Consider the following 15,403-nt stretch of genomic DNA (forward strand, 5'->3'; position numbering starts at 1 on the left):
GACAGGAGGACCTGGCGTGACTTTGTCCATGGGATTGCAAAGAGTCAGACTCGACTGTGCAACTGAACAACAACAAAGCATCATCCATTCATCACTGGGCTTGCCAGTCCCCAGGTCTCAGGGGGGGGAATTCCCTGGTTTTGCAGGCTCTTCCCTGCTCCCAGCCAGCTGGCCAGAGGGGGAAAGCCCTGCCCCAACAGCCACCATGTACCTTTAAACCTTTGAAGGCTTAGAAGAGGTTTGCCGCTGTTTGCGTTTTGGAATGTGTGTGCCTTTAAATCTCAGCAGCAGGAAAGCAGGGGGCTGAGTAAGCAGGCAGAGCCACGAGTATGTGATGCTGTGAGAAAAGCAGACAGCAGAGTCCCTTTGTTTTGCATTTGTTTCAGAAGTTATTTCTATGGTAACATCGATAGGAAAGCGTTAGCTAGAACCCGATTATGGGATGGAGGAAAACTCCACCTCCTAGGCTGTTCTCCTTATCTTTCTGAAGAAGCTGATTGAAATACAGCAGATGAATATATGAACATATGAAGCTGCCTTATACTGAATCAGACCCTCGGTCCATCAAAGTCAGTATTGTCTACTCAGACTGGCAGCGGCTCTCCAGGGTCTCAAGCTGAGGTTTTTCACACCTACTTGCCTGGACCCTTTTTCAGTGGAGATGCCGGGGATTGAACCTGGGACCTTCTGCTTCCCAAGCAGATGCTCTGCCACTGAGCCACCGTCCCTCCAGCAACTCCCATGAGTAAATTGCCCAGTGTGGACTTGCAAACTGTTTATTTTTTGGCTGCTTTGTGAGTGTGTGTACATGTCTCTTTAAAAAACCGTTTTTAGAAATGCTTCCAAAATCTGACAAGAGGTCTTGTGGGAGTATGACAAATTCCACTTTCATTTAGTGGAAGAGCAGCTGCAGGGGGATGAGGAAATGAAGACTGTATTCAGGGGAACTGCACTGCTATGTTTTTATTTATTTATTTAGGGAAGGGGTGGCCAACGGTAGCTCTCCAGATGTTTTTGCCTACAACTCCCATCAGCCCCAGCCAGCATGGCCAATGACTTGGGCTGATGGGAGTTGTAGGCAAAAAAACATCTGGAGAGCTACCATTGGCCACCCCTGATTTAGGGAATGGGAAAGTCTGTCTCCACCCCAAATTTTCCTGTCTCCACCCCCAAAGTTCCCAGATGCTTCCTGAGTCAGACCTGGCAGCCCTATTCACCACAGTAACTGCATTTTTATTTCACCCCCCAACCCTCCCCCTAAATCAGCTCCTGAAAAATTTGGAAGGAATGGAAGAAAGCAGACTGATTATGATATTTACTAAAAAGAATACTCAAGATGAGGATCTTATGTTTATTTGAGTGTAGGATTTCCCTAGATCTAGGATACTGAATTCATTTTAAAAGAAGGTGAATGTGTGTGTGCAGAGGTGTGGGGGAGAAAAGTTATATTTGAGTTACTTCTGTTATTAAACTGTCTACCTCAGTGACTCTTCCATTTTACTATTTCCGAAGCTATTAATAAGGTTCTTTCTGAGTTCACCATTACAATGCGATTTTTATTTTCTGGACTGGAAGAGCTGTACTTAAACACCCAACAGTTTGCCTCACATTCTGCCTACTGTAATGAGGAGGGAGCCAATTGTTTGGTGAGCAGTTTGGGCACACTTTTCTTTCTTTATTAGATGGCTTTTTTTGCTGGCCTTATTTTGCATGCATTGTTTTGCATGCATATGTATTTATTTATTTATTATTTATTACTTTAAATTTCTATCCCGCCCTCTCCGCAAGTGGACTCAGGGCGGCTAACAACATTCATTTTTACAGATTAAAAACCAATAGATTAAAAACCTAGATCCTTGGATTGCCATCCCCCACAGTTATTTGTTGAGAAGATGCTGTTGTGTGTATAAAATATTTGCTATTTTGCACTGAACATAAGAACATAAGAGAAGCCATGTTGGATCAGGCCAATGGTTTGTGTTTGCAATGGGTGAGCTTTTCAAAGACAGGTGCATTGTAATTCTAAGAGATCCCCCCCCCACCCCTTGGAGGTTGGCAACCCTAATGCTGGGCATCTGTGCAAAAGCTGTGCTTTGGGGAAAAAACTATGTTGAGGGTGTTAAAGGTTTTTCAGTGCTTCTCTGTATGTTTTACAGGGGGAAAGTGTTGCAAGACAAGCATGACTAGTTCTGCCATCCATTCTAATAACACTGCCCCATTAATAATTAATTGCAAACACCTATAGTTTCTTATTCACGCTTTTCCAACATTAAATCCTATTTTTCTAGCATCTTCAGCAATCTGTTCTCAGACGATTATGAAGAAGACAGCATCTTGTTCTCTTCAAGCACTCAGGGAGGTTGCCAGTCTCCAGACTGGAGAATCTAACTTTAGCTGCCAAACCAAAAAAGCACATCCTTGCAAAAAGAGTTCTCACAGGCCCATGTCTGGGAAAGTGATTTCTTCCAAGTGATTTCTTTGGAACACAGCTTTTTTTAAAAAACGAACAAAGTAGACCTTTTCAGCTTCATGATGTTTTGATAACTGCCTTCTAATTTGATCGATCTTATATTTTGCTATTTGTGAGACAAACAGCATTTGACCTGCAAACAGTCCTAAAAGGTCAGGGGCCCTAGGTCAATGGTTTACAGGGTGGGAAGTGCAGGCGCCAGAAGGCTGGAGAAATATCAAATTTCATAGCAATTTCAAATGTTGCTGGTCACCCCTGGTTGTCACAGGGCGTGTCCCCGTGACATTTAAACACACCAATGAGTGTTGATGGTGCTTTCCCACGGAGCTCTTTAAAATAGGGGAGACCCCCATCCTCCATGGCATGCATTTGTTGCTTTTGGTTTCCTGGCTCTGTTGAACCATCATTGTATGAAGAAATGAATGCTGTGGAGGCTGACGGGGTTCTGACTTTGGAACAGTCTGTTCATAAGTATATGAACCCCGTGGAGATCGATGGGGGAAAAGCTGATGCTGGTGAGAAACCTGTTTATGAGGAGATGAAGCATCTTTCACCCAAAATCGATGGCAAGGAGTCTGGACGTGATGAGGGGAAAGATGAAGCAGAGGAAGAAGAAGAAGAGGAATGGGCGCAGTGTGTTCAGAATTGGAAAGAGGATGTAAGTAGCACGAAGGAAACGGGGATGTTGTTGATTGCGAAGGTCAGAAAATATTTAGAATTGTGTGTTTTCTCTTGCAAATGGAGGATGAAGGACTGTGTTGGAGACTGATTGATTGAATTCTGGAATTGGCGCATAGTAGAGCCGGTATCCATTTTGTGTGTGTGTGGGAGAGCAGCTGTCACTTTGGTATGCGGCTTGATGATTATAGGGTACCCCTATCTATTACTGCTACTGTCCCCTTGGTTAGCGAGGGGGGATGCAAGTCAGTAGCCTCACCTAGGGCACCAAAAAGCCTGGCACCGGCACTGCTTGGGTGTGGCTGGCAGCTATCAACAGATCAAACTGGATGGAATACTTACTTGATACAACTAGTCTATTAGGTTGCTTACTGCGCTTGTCATTTACCACAAACATTGAGAGAAGTCCTTGAGCACCACTGATGCTGTGATATCACTTCCATTCACTCAAATGGAATATTTGTACTACTTCCCCATCACCACCAGTGCTCCCAGGGATTGCAAGCAGAGGGCTGGCAACCTTAGATGGAACTTGATCCTTGCCCCCTTGCCCAGATTGCTTGAGGTTTGGGTCTGGGTTGTCACCAATACGCGAATGACACCCAGCTCTATATGTTGATGGATGGCCATTCAGACTCTACCCTGGATTATCTGACCAGGGCTTTAGAAGTCGTAACTGGATGCTTGTGGCAAAGCCAACTGAAACTCGATCCAGCCAAGACTGAGGTCCTGTACCTGAACCGAGGGGGATTAGAGTCGGGCCTCTGACTTCCAATGCTGGACAGTGCATCTCTTGTGCCAGCTCAGAAGGTGAAGAGTCTGGGAGTAATACTAGATGCCTCCCTTTCTATGGAGGCCCAGGTCACAACAGTTGTTCGATCTGCCTTTTACTATCTTCAGCAGGCCGGACAGCTGGCTCCCTATCTATCACCCCAGGATTTAGCTACAGTGATCCATGCAATGGTCACTTCCAGGTTGGATTACTGTAACTCACTCTACACAGGCTTGCCCTTGGGACTGATCAGGAAACTACAGCAGGTGCAAAATAGAAGCAACATGGTTGTTAACTGCATTGCCTTTACAGGCAAGCATTCAGCCAGTGCTGCGCCAATTGCACTGGCTACCTATTGAGTACCGAATCCACTTCAAGGTTCTGGTACTAACGTTTAAAGCCTTATGCGGCCTGGGATCAACATACCTGAGGGACTGCCTTTCCCCATACACACCCCAGAGGTCATTATGATCTGCTACACAGCACCTCCTTACCACCCATGGCCCGAATGACTTCCGACTTGCCTCTACCAGGGCCAGGGCTTTTTCAGCACTGTCCCCTGCCTGGTGGAATCAGCTCCTATGGAGATCCAGGCCCTACCTGAGCTTTTGCCATTCTGCATTTCTACCGGGAGTTTGGTTGAGGCAGTGGGCAACGCGTCGCGACCTCGCAACAGTGCGGCCTCGCGTCGCGACCTCGCAACAGTGATCCATGCAACGGTCATCTCAAGATTGGACTACTGTAATGCCCTCTACTTGGGGCTACCTCTGTGCTGGACCCGGAAGCTGCAGCTGGTGCAGAATACGTCGGCCAGGCTACTATTGGGGCTTTCGAAACGGGAGCACATACGGCCGGGGCTGCGCGGACTGCACTGGCTGCCAATTATCTACCGAGTCCAGTACAAAGCGTTGGTCATTACCTTTAAAGCCCTATATGGCCGAGGACCAGCCTACCTAAGGGACCGTCTCTCCCCATATGAACCCCAGAGGGCACTGAGGTCAATGGGAAAAAATAAAATGACCACCCCCGGGCCGAGAGAGGTCAAGCTCCAAAACACCAGAGCACGAGCCTTTTCAGCTGCGGCTCCTGCACTGTGGAACCACCTTCCGGAGGAGGCGGGGAGGGCGGGATACAAATAAAATTTATTATTATTATTATTATTATTATTATTATTATTATTATTATTATTATCATCATCATCATCATCATCATCATCATCATCATCATCATCATCATCATCATCATCATCATCATCATCATCATTATTATTATCATCCTATTCCAGCCATTATTCCATCAGTTTGCCTCCCATGTAGTGACATTATGTGTTACTATAGTGCTATATTGCTATTACCACCATCATTTTATTTTGGGCCTATAATTGTTTATCCTATATGATGTGCCATTCCTAACTGTGATTCAGTTTATTTATTGTTTTATTGTTCTTGTTTAATTTTAATGTATTGTTTTAACTCTGAATTGTAGGTTTTTATTGTTATTACTGTATGTTGTGATCTGCCCTGAGCCCATTTACCGGAAAGGGCAGAATATAAGCTTACTAATAAAATAAATAAAATCAGATTCATCAATGCACTATGTGGAGAAAAACCATGTGAGACAGGGTACCTCTGTGTAATGTTTTCCACCTCATTAGCTAATATGTGGAACCTAATTCAGATAGAACAAAACAGGGTTAAGCCTTCCCTCTCACACTCTTTTCCCACTCCAAGTACATCCTCTTGAGGCTGCTAAATACCACATTGGAAGAAAACACCTCAAAGCCTCTCCATATAACAAAAATCAAATAATATTCCTTTTTATTCCTATTTATCCAGTATTTACTAATACCAAACACAGTGCTTACAGTGATAACCAAACCTAATATAAACAAGCATATTTGTACAACACAAAATCCCTCCAGAACCAAAAGCACATGCTGCTCCTACTGTATGATGGATCAATGTCCTATAGAAAAAATATGGAGCTGTGATACAAGTCCGACAATATCCAAGACCAGTCCAATATTGTTTCGAGTGTAGAGACTCTTCTTCTTGGGACCATCTTCTTTGTTATTGCTTCAGTAGGTAAGTGGTACTTCTTTTAAATTTTGCTGTAAAGTATACCAAACGTTTGTGATAGTCTCATGTAAACTGAAGGCCGCCCTGAGCCACTCGGTGGGAAGGGCGGGATATAAATCCCAGATAAATAAATAAATAAAAATAAATAAATAAAATAAACTACATAAAATTCTGCCACAAATATTACATACTAGGCAACCAATTATATATAAATAAAATGTGTCACATTGTTAACTCATTCTCACTTTCATGGCTTTGTTTTCATTTCTTCTTGGAACACCTACAAATTGTCTTCATATCCTTCTGAAATGGCTTTCACTATCTTTGTTGTGAGCCATGTAAAAAGCCACCTCCTTAATCATGCACACCTGCTCATTGATTGCATTCACTGTTTAAAGACACATCTCCCATATAGTACAACATTGAATATAAATATTATTATTATTCAAATGATCTCATGGAAAAAAGGAAAACCAGTAAACTTTATAAAAATCCATACTACTAATTAATTTCAATGTAAAACTGCAATAGGTATAATGCATTTTAATAAAAAAGGTCCACTCCATCACCAAAAGTCTGCCAATAACTAACTCCCAAGAGCATACCTAATTGTACTGACTCTTAATATTTGTTTTAAATGTTGTCAGATTTTCTGTGTGTTTTTTTATATATTATTGTCACTTGACTGAATTTAGTCCAATATATAGATAAAACTTTACTGTCTAAATCAAAAATGAAGGCCTATACCACTGCACCTACCTCTAATCACAAAATGTAGTGTATAAATAGTTGTGCAAGAATTGTTGACAGATGACTCGCACGGGTGGATTGTCTGTCAACAATCCACAGCAATTGGTAAATTATAATTGTCCCATAAAATACTCTCTGTGCTCTCTAACAGTAATCTACAAAAAGCATGACAGATCAAAATCTAGATTCAGTCCCCTAGGTTCTAATGTCTGATATCTGTGTATAAGTTTAGCTTCCTGTTGTAATAATACTTTTTAAACATCCTGTTTGTTATAAGGATGTGGGTGAAACTTATACACTACACTATCTCAGATCTTCTGCATCATGTGATTTATCCAGGAAATGGTACACAAGTGGGGCTTCTCTAAATGCATGACGTATTCAAGATTTATGTTTGAGTATACGCACCTTGTTGGGCCGGACTGAGCACCCAAAATAAAGTAACCCACATGGGCATGAAATGACATAACACGTGTTTCTGGAGTCACAATTTCCTGGAAAGTTCAGGGTAATAGTACCACCTACTTTATGAGTAAATTGTTTAATCTCAATTGTGTTAGCACATGCTGCATATTTATAACAGCAGTAAAAGCCTCTAGGCACATTATTACTGATAGTTCTGGGCAGTCTGTTAGCTCTAACCAATTGATTTCTTATATTCTGTGCCTTTTTGTTGGCCGTAATAGGTCTTTCCTTGCAACCCAGGACGCCAGAGAGTAAATGCCAATGTCTCCATATTATATCTCTAATTGCTGGAGTTTTGTCTGAGTACTGTAAGCTAAATACTACTTTGTTGGATTTTTTCTTACTTTGCTGATCCTGTATGAGCTTACTTCTATCTGATCTTATGGCTTTCAATCAATCATTTTCACTACACTGTTTTCTTTCACAGTAACCTCCGTGGTCCCAGCTTTGATTGCCACAAATACCACATTGGGGCAAACATACAAGTACTGATATTGGGCTGGTACAAAACCTGTATGTTTGCCTCTCTCCAAATCTGGGCCTTGTCTGGTTTGACCCTTAGATACCTTAAAGTTAACAATTGCCCTAAGAAAATAAGTACTATAATAGATTATATATGCATTTACAGCCCAGCCATAATTACTGCCAGAAGGACTGCAAATCTGTTGCTCAGCATCTACAGAGCCCTCTGTGCCTCACATAGAGATATTTCATGCAGTGCCAGCCCGTGGGTGTGTGGATCAAAGGATTAGAAGCTATGCCAGCTGCTTTGAAGCCAGTAAGGACCAGCCGGGGGGGGGGGGTGACGGAGTGCGGCACTGGCTTGCAGTGCTGCGAGGTGGGGAGGGGGGATGTAGAGAGGAAGGGAAGGTGGTGGCAGGGCAGAAGAGGCAGGCAGGCAGGGAGGCAAACAAGGTGTTTGCCATGGACCTAATTCGGACCCCCCACCTCCTGGTGCCCCAGGCAACCACCTAGTTTGCCTAGTGGGTGAGCCAGCCCTGATTTCATGTGAGTGGGTTCCCACAGTTTTAGAATTTGGATAACAACAGGAGAAAGCATTCTGGAGGTTGCTTACCTGGTAAGCTTTGTTTAACTTTGGAGAAATCAGCAAATAGTCTTTATGAGTGCACTTCAGTAGGCCTGGGATTCATGCGTATGGTATGTGTGTGTGGTAAACTAGTCCCATTAGTGCCTTAGATTTTATTATCCTTTCATTTGTATTTTGTCTTTTGCAAGTTTAAATGAGAGGGATAAATAACTGTCCCTTTACCTTCCATTCACTTGCAATTTCTAAACCTTCTGTGGCATTCAATGCTGTGATGAAGTTACAAAAGGAATTAGCCACTCAAGGAAGAGGTGAGAATCAGAATAGTGTAATTATCTGAAATGAGCAAACGATGCAGCCTGTATCCATCATAATTATACACATTTTGTAACTTGGATCAGCTAATGCTGTTCTTTCCCTTAGCCCAGAGATCTGATTCAAGGGCAAAATTTGCTCTCAGATGTGCTCAGGAAGCAGGAAGATAAGAATCACTTCAATATTTCCCCCAACTTAAACCATCAAGCACTGTGCTTCTCTTTAGGGCAGAGCGAGTCAAACTTTCTGCCCATTTCTTTTATTGCTGGGAGCCAAATATGGTATGATAGTTTTGGAAGTTATGAGCAAAACAGTATTCTGTACTGCAAGATGATTCAATTAAACTGCAACATGGGCCTAGTAACCATCTGAACTCCACTCCTGGACACCATTACATGTCCCATTTATGGTTGCCAGCTCCAGATTGGGAAGTAGTTGGAGATTTTAGAGGTGGAGCCTGAGAAGGGCAGGGTTTGGGGGGAGAGGGACATCAATGGGGTGCGATGCCACAGAGTCCATCTTCTACAGCAGCCATTTTCTCCAGCTGTTACCTGGAGATCAGTTGTATAGAGCAAAGAATCTTAAGTCTTTTGCTGATTGGTTAATGCTGCTGTCATTATAATAATAATAATAAAATTTTATTTATACCCCGCCCTCCCCACTGAGGTAGGCTCAGGGCGGCTTACAGAGTGTGGCAAAAGCCATATTAAACAATAAAACAATTATACATTCAGTACCATTAAAAATTACCATTAAATTACATAATATAAAAATCTAAAATCAATCTAAAATAATCTTATCTTATTGCTAACTCAATTGTTGATGTTAGTGATGGCATGGTGTTCATTTCATTTCATTTCATTATGGATTGGTTGGTGTCAAAAGGAAACATGGCTCTGAATATAGCCAATGTTCGGAGGCCAAATATAGTTGTTGAAGTCAATGGCAAAACATAGGTTATAAAGAATTGTGGCTGGGTGGGAGGGGGCTTGAGGTAAAGGCTCCAAATTTCAGGGAAGCTGTAGGAGCCTCTCCCCAACAGAACCCCAAAATTTCAAAAAAATTGGACTGCGGGCCCACTTCTAGGGGCACCCAAAGAGGGTACCCCTATCCTGCCATTATTTCCTATGGGTCATTGAAGTTAATGGCAAAACATAGGTTATAATGAATGGTGGCTGGGGGGCAGGGGGTATGAGGGAAAGGTTCCAAATTTGCAGAGCAGCTGCAAGAGCCTCTCTCCCATAAAACTCCTAAGTTTCAAAAAAATTGGACCAGGGGGTCCAATTCTAGGAGCACACAAAATTGACCCTTTTCCCCAATGATGGGGAAAAAGCAGTCAGTGTTTCCACTATGATTAGAGTGAGAAAGGTGACTTTGGGGGCCGGGGGTTTGCGGTAGAGGCACCAAATTTGCAGGGCTGCTTCAAGTCCCGCTCCCCCACAGAATCCCAAAGTTCCAACAGCATTGGGACAAGGGGCTCAGTTCTAGGGGCACCCAATTGGGTGTCCCCATTTATGGTTGGAAAAGCCAACCCGGGTAGCAGTCAGATTCTCCTAGAGAATCTCTGCAGTGGAAAGTCAACTGTAGTAAAGGTGCTAGCTTGTAAGGAACATAATAGTGCTATGTGCCTAGCAGAACAAGTGCCACTGTAGCAGTGCCAGTGGTTCTGCACTGCAGTTCTTGCAGAAAGCCTCCACCCCAATTTATGAATCAGAGAGATTCTCTAATTTGAACTAAGGCCCTCTGTATCGCACTGCATTAGAAATGCAGCCTTAAATTGTGTTAAACACTTTCCAGATTAAAACAAGCCTCACTAAACAGTTCTCAGATTGAAGCAGACACTGAAAACAGTGTTAAATAAAGAATTCCATAATTAAAGTTCACTTTGATGTCTGGTTGCCTTTTCTAACCTGCTTTGAGAATAAGGTAGAGTAGTCCCTTCTCTTTCTGATAATCTTTGCTTCTTGACCTTATTTTACTTCCTGCTTTTATGGCATTACAGTGATTTTTACACAGTTTCTACGTGCATTAAAACATATATACTGGATATGAGTGAATTTTCCTCACACTGATTTGCTTCACTCCACTGTGCTCCATTCATCCTTTATCCCAGTTCGTTAAAGGGAATTTCTAAGATTAATTATGACATTAGAACATGGGCAGTTTTCACAGCTTTCCATTTTCTCCAGTCCTTTGTATCTTCTTCTCTTTCTTCTTATTTCTTTCTGCCAGGCACATGCATATCAATAAAACAGTGCAAATTGTTTTGATGCACACATCTCACAGAGGTCTGAGAGGAGCAGAGCAGCTCTGATAGCTGAGACAGCTGGAGAAATTGCTGAGAATTTCTGAGTTTTGAAGGACTTCATTCTAAGGTTTGTGGGGCTGCCTAAAATTCTAAGGTGTGATAGCTGGGGAACTGCTCTTTGTTTGGTTGACTGCTCTTTGTTTGGTTGACTGGCCTAAGGGTGAAAGAGATTGAGAGTGATTGCTGCTGATTGCTGAGGAGTGCCTCTGCTCCACCTCTTTGCATTTTAAGCTGCGCCTTGCCAAAGGCGCAAGCCGAAGGGCGAGAGCTAAAGGGCTCTTGGCCTGTGGCTCTTTGCCTAGGGGCTCTCTAAGGACCAGGAACCCAGATCCCTGATTTCCTTGTTCTCCAAATAAGGTAAGTTCCCAATAAGGTAAGTTGAGGTAAGGTAAGTTGACCCTCCAGAAGGGGAGCCACTTAAACAAACAGCATTTAAAGAGGACTGTATACTTTAATATATATATATATATATATATATATATATATATATATATATATATATATATATATATATATATATATATATATATATATATATATATATATATATATATATATATATATATATATATATATATATATATATATATAATGAAGATAGAATGCCAGCAGGGGGTTGGGGGCTTTCCAGTGTTTTGCACTGAGTGTCACATGTATGACTATCTGCCCAAAGGACAGAAGTCTTGGGTGTGTGCTCGATGCAAGGAGCTCCTGGTCCTCAGGGAACGAGTTCGTACCCTTGAGACCGAGGTGACTGCCCTGGAGAAGCAGAGACGGTCAGTTAGGCAATTGGGGAAGACTCTCGGGGGCGTATTAGATGAGCCCCGCTCTGAACGTAGCAGCCCCGTTGCTGCCAGAGAGCGTGAGGGTCGAGAGGAAACAGGGCACCGGGCTGAGGACAAGGGGAATGCGCCCTTAGAAGGGACCTCTTCTTCGGTTGGTAAGTGGGTATCCTTTCACGCCAAGGAACCATCCCTGAGCAGGGGGAGGGGGGGGGGGTTGGTAGTTGGTGATTCGATCCTTAGGCAAGTAGACAGCTGGGTGGTGAAATCGCGTACTGACCGTAAGGTGACTTGCCTGCCTGGTGCGAAGGTAGCGGACATTACGCGTGTAGTAGATAGACTGATAGACAGTCCTGGGGAGGAGCCTGTGGTCGTGGTGCATGTTGGCACCAACGATGTGGGGAAATGCAGTCGTGAGGTCCTGGAGAAGCAGAGACGGTCAGTTAGGCAATTGGGGAAGACTCTCGGGGGCGTATTAGATGAGCCCCGCTCTGAACGTAGCAGCCCCGTTGCTGCCAGAGAGCATGAGGGTCGAGAGGGAACAGAGCACCAGGCTGAGGACAAGGGGAATGCGCCCTTAGAAGGGACCTCTTCTTCGGTTGGTGAGTGGGTATCCTTTCGCGCCAAGGAACCATCCCTGAGCAGGGGGAGAGGGGGGTTTTTGGTAGTTGGTGATTCGATCCTTAGGCAAGTAGACAGCTGGGTGGCGAAATCACGTACTGACCGTATGGTGACTTGCCTGCCTGGTGCGAAGGTAGCGGACATTATGCGTGTAGTAGATAGACTGATAGACAGTGCTGGGGAGGAGCCTGTGGTCGTGGTGCATGTTGGCACCAACGATGTGGGGAAATGCAGTCGTGAGGTCCTGGAAAAAAAATTTAGGCTGCTAGGTGGGAGACTTAAGGCCAGGACCTCCAAGGTAGCCTTCTCAGAAGTGCTACCTGTTCCACGTGCAGGGCAGGAGAGACAGGCACAAATTAGAAGTCTCAATGTGTGGATGAGACGATGGTGTAACGAGGAAGGGTTTACGTTTGTTAGGCACTGGGATGCTTTCTGGAACAAGCGGGAGCTGTACAAAAGAGACGGTCTCCACTTGTCCCCGGATGGAACCAGGCTGCTGGCGCTTAAAATCAAAAAGGTGGCAGAGCAGTTTTTAAACTAAATCTTGGGGGAAAGCCGACAGGAGATTAAATGTCTCTGGTTCGGGAGGACTCGTCTCAAAGAGATGAAGGGTTAGCTGCTATTTTTCTACCGGGTAACGGACCAGAGTTGTCCACTGTGAAGGTGACAAACAATATGGACTGTCCGCCAGAGTCTCGAGGCGGCAGGAGGAAGGTGGCGGGCCTAGCTCGCCTAGGAAATTATAGATGTTTGTATGCAAATGCTAGAAGTGTTCAAAGTAAAATTGGTGAATTGGAATGTTTAGTGTTGGGAGAAAACATAGACATTGTGGGAATTTCAGAAACTTGGTGGAATGAGGAGAATCAGTGGGACACGGTGATTCCTGGATATAATCTATAACGGAAGGATAGGGAGGGAAGGGTTGGAGGTGGGGTGGCTCTGTATGTCAGAGAGGATATACGGTCCAGTAAGACTGAGATCAGAGAATTAGATTCACTTTTAGAAATGCTTTGGGTTGAAATAGAGGGCCCAAAAGGAAATTTAACTATGGGAGTTTGTTATCGCCCACCAAATCAAAAGAGAGAGGACGATTATAATATGATGGAAGGCTTAAAGATAGCAGCTAAACGTAAAAACTGTGTCGTAATAGGTGATTTTAACTACCCGCAGATTGATTGGGTCAATATGTGTTCTGGTCGAGAGAAAGAGATTGAGTTTCTTGATGCTCTCAATGACTGTGCTATGGAGCAGATGGTCTCAGAAACTACCAGGGGTGGGGCGATCCTGGATTTGGTCCTAAGTAATGCCCAAGACTTGGTGAGAGATGTAAAAGTGATTGCGCCGCTTGGGAGCAATGACCATAATGTTATTGATTTCACCGTTTGTATAAATAGGGAGTTGTCCAAAAAGACTGCCACAACCACGTTTAACTTTAAAAGGGGTAAATACACTGAGATGAGGAGGCATGTGAGGAGGAAACTGAAAGGAAAGGTACATACGGTCAAAACCCTTGGGGAAGCTTGGATGCTATTTAAAACTATAATCCTAGAAGCTCAGATAAAATACTTACCACAAGTTAGGAAAGGCACAAATAGGCATAAGAAAAGGCCTGCGTGGTTAACAAACAAAGTAATGGAAGCTGTAAAAGGTAAGAAGGACTCCTTTAAGCGGTGGAAAACCAGTCCAAGTGAGATTAGTAAAAGGGAACACATGCTGTGGCAAATCAAATGCAAGACTGTGATCAGGCAGGCAAAAGGGGACTATGAGGAGCATATTGCAAAAAAACATAAAGACCAACAATAAAACTTTCTTCAAATATATTAGAAGTATGAAACCAGCCAGGGAGGCAGTGGGGCCCTTGGATGACCATGGGGTAAAAGGATTACTGAAGGAGGATAGGGAAATGGCTGAGAAGCTAAATGAATTTTTTGCCTCCGTCTTCACTGTGGAAGATGAGAACTTTTTGCCCGCCCCAGAACCACTAATTTTGGAAGGAGTATTGAAAGACCTGAGTCAGATTGAGGTGACAAAAGAGGAGGTCCTACAACTGATAGACAAATTAAAAACTAATAAGTCACCGGGTCCGGATGGCATACATCCGAGAGTTCTGAAAGAACTCAAAGTTGAACTTGTGGATCTTCTAACAAAAATCTGTAATCTTTCATTGAAATCTGCTTCTGTTCCTGAGGACTGAAAGGTAGCAAATGTCACCCCCATCTTTAAAAAAGGTTCCAGAGGAGACCCGGGAAATTACAGGCCAGTCAGTCTGACTTCAATACTGGGAAAGTTGGTAGAAACCATTATCAAGGACAGAATGAGTAAGCACATTGATGAACACGGGTTATTGAGGAAAACACAGCATGGGTTCTGCAAGGGAAGATCTTGCCTCACTAACCTGTTACATTTCTTTGAGGGGGTGAACAAACATGTGGACAAAGGAGACCCAATAGATGTTGTTTACCTTGACTTCCAGAAAGCTTTTGATAAAGTTCCTCATCAAAGGCTCCTTAGAAAGCTTGAGAGTCATGGAGTTAAAGGACAGGTCCTCTTGTGGATCAAAAACTGGCTGAGTAATAGGAAGCAGAGAGTGAGTATAAATGGGCAGTCTTCGCAGTGCTGGACGGTAAGCAGTGGGGTGCCGCAGGGCTCGGTACTGGGTCCCATGCTCTTTAACTTGTTCATAAATGATTTAGAGTTGGGAGTGAGCAGTGAAGTGGCCAAGTTTACGGATGACACTAAATTGTTCGGGGTGGTGAGAACCAGAGAGGATTGTGAGGAACTCCAAAGGGATCTGTTGAGGCTGGGTGAGTGGGCGTCAACGTGGCAGATGCGGTTCAATGTGGCCAAGTGCAAAGTAATGCACATTGGGGCCAAGAATCCTAGCTACAAATACAAGTTGATGGGGTGTGAACTGGCAGAGACTGACCAAGAGAGAGATCTTGGGGTCGTGGTAGATAACTCACTGAAAATGTCAAGACAGTGTGCGTTTGCAATAAAAAAGGCCAACGCCATGCTGGGAATTATTAGGAAGGGAATTGAAAACAAATCAGCCAGTATCATAATGCCCCTGTATAAATCGATGGTGCGGTCTCATTTGGAGTACTGTGTGCAGTTCTGGT

The sequence above is a fragment of the Heteronotia binoei genome, chromosome 1 (assembly GCF_032191835.1).
Source record: "Heteronotia binoei isolate CCM8104 ecotype False Entrance Well chromosome 1, APGP_CSIRO_Hbin_v1, whole genome shotgun sequence".
NCBI lineage: Eukaryota > Metazoa > Chordata > Lepidosauria > Squamata > Gekkonidae > Heteronotia > Heteronotia binoei.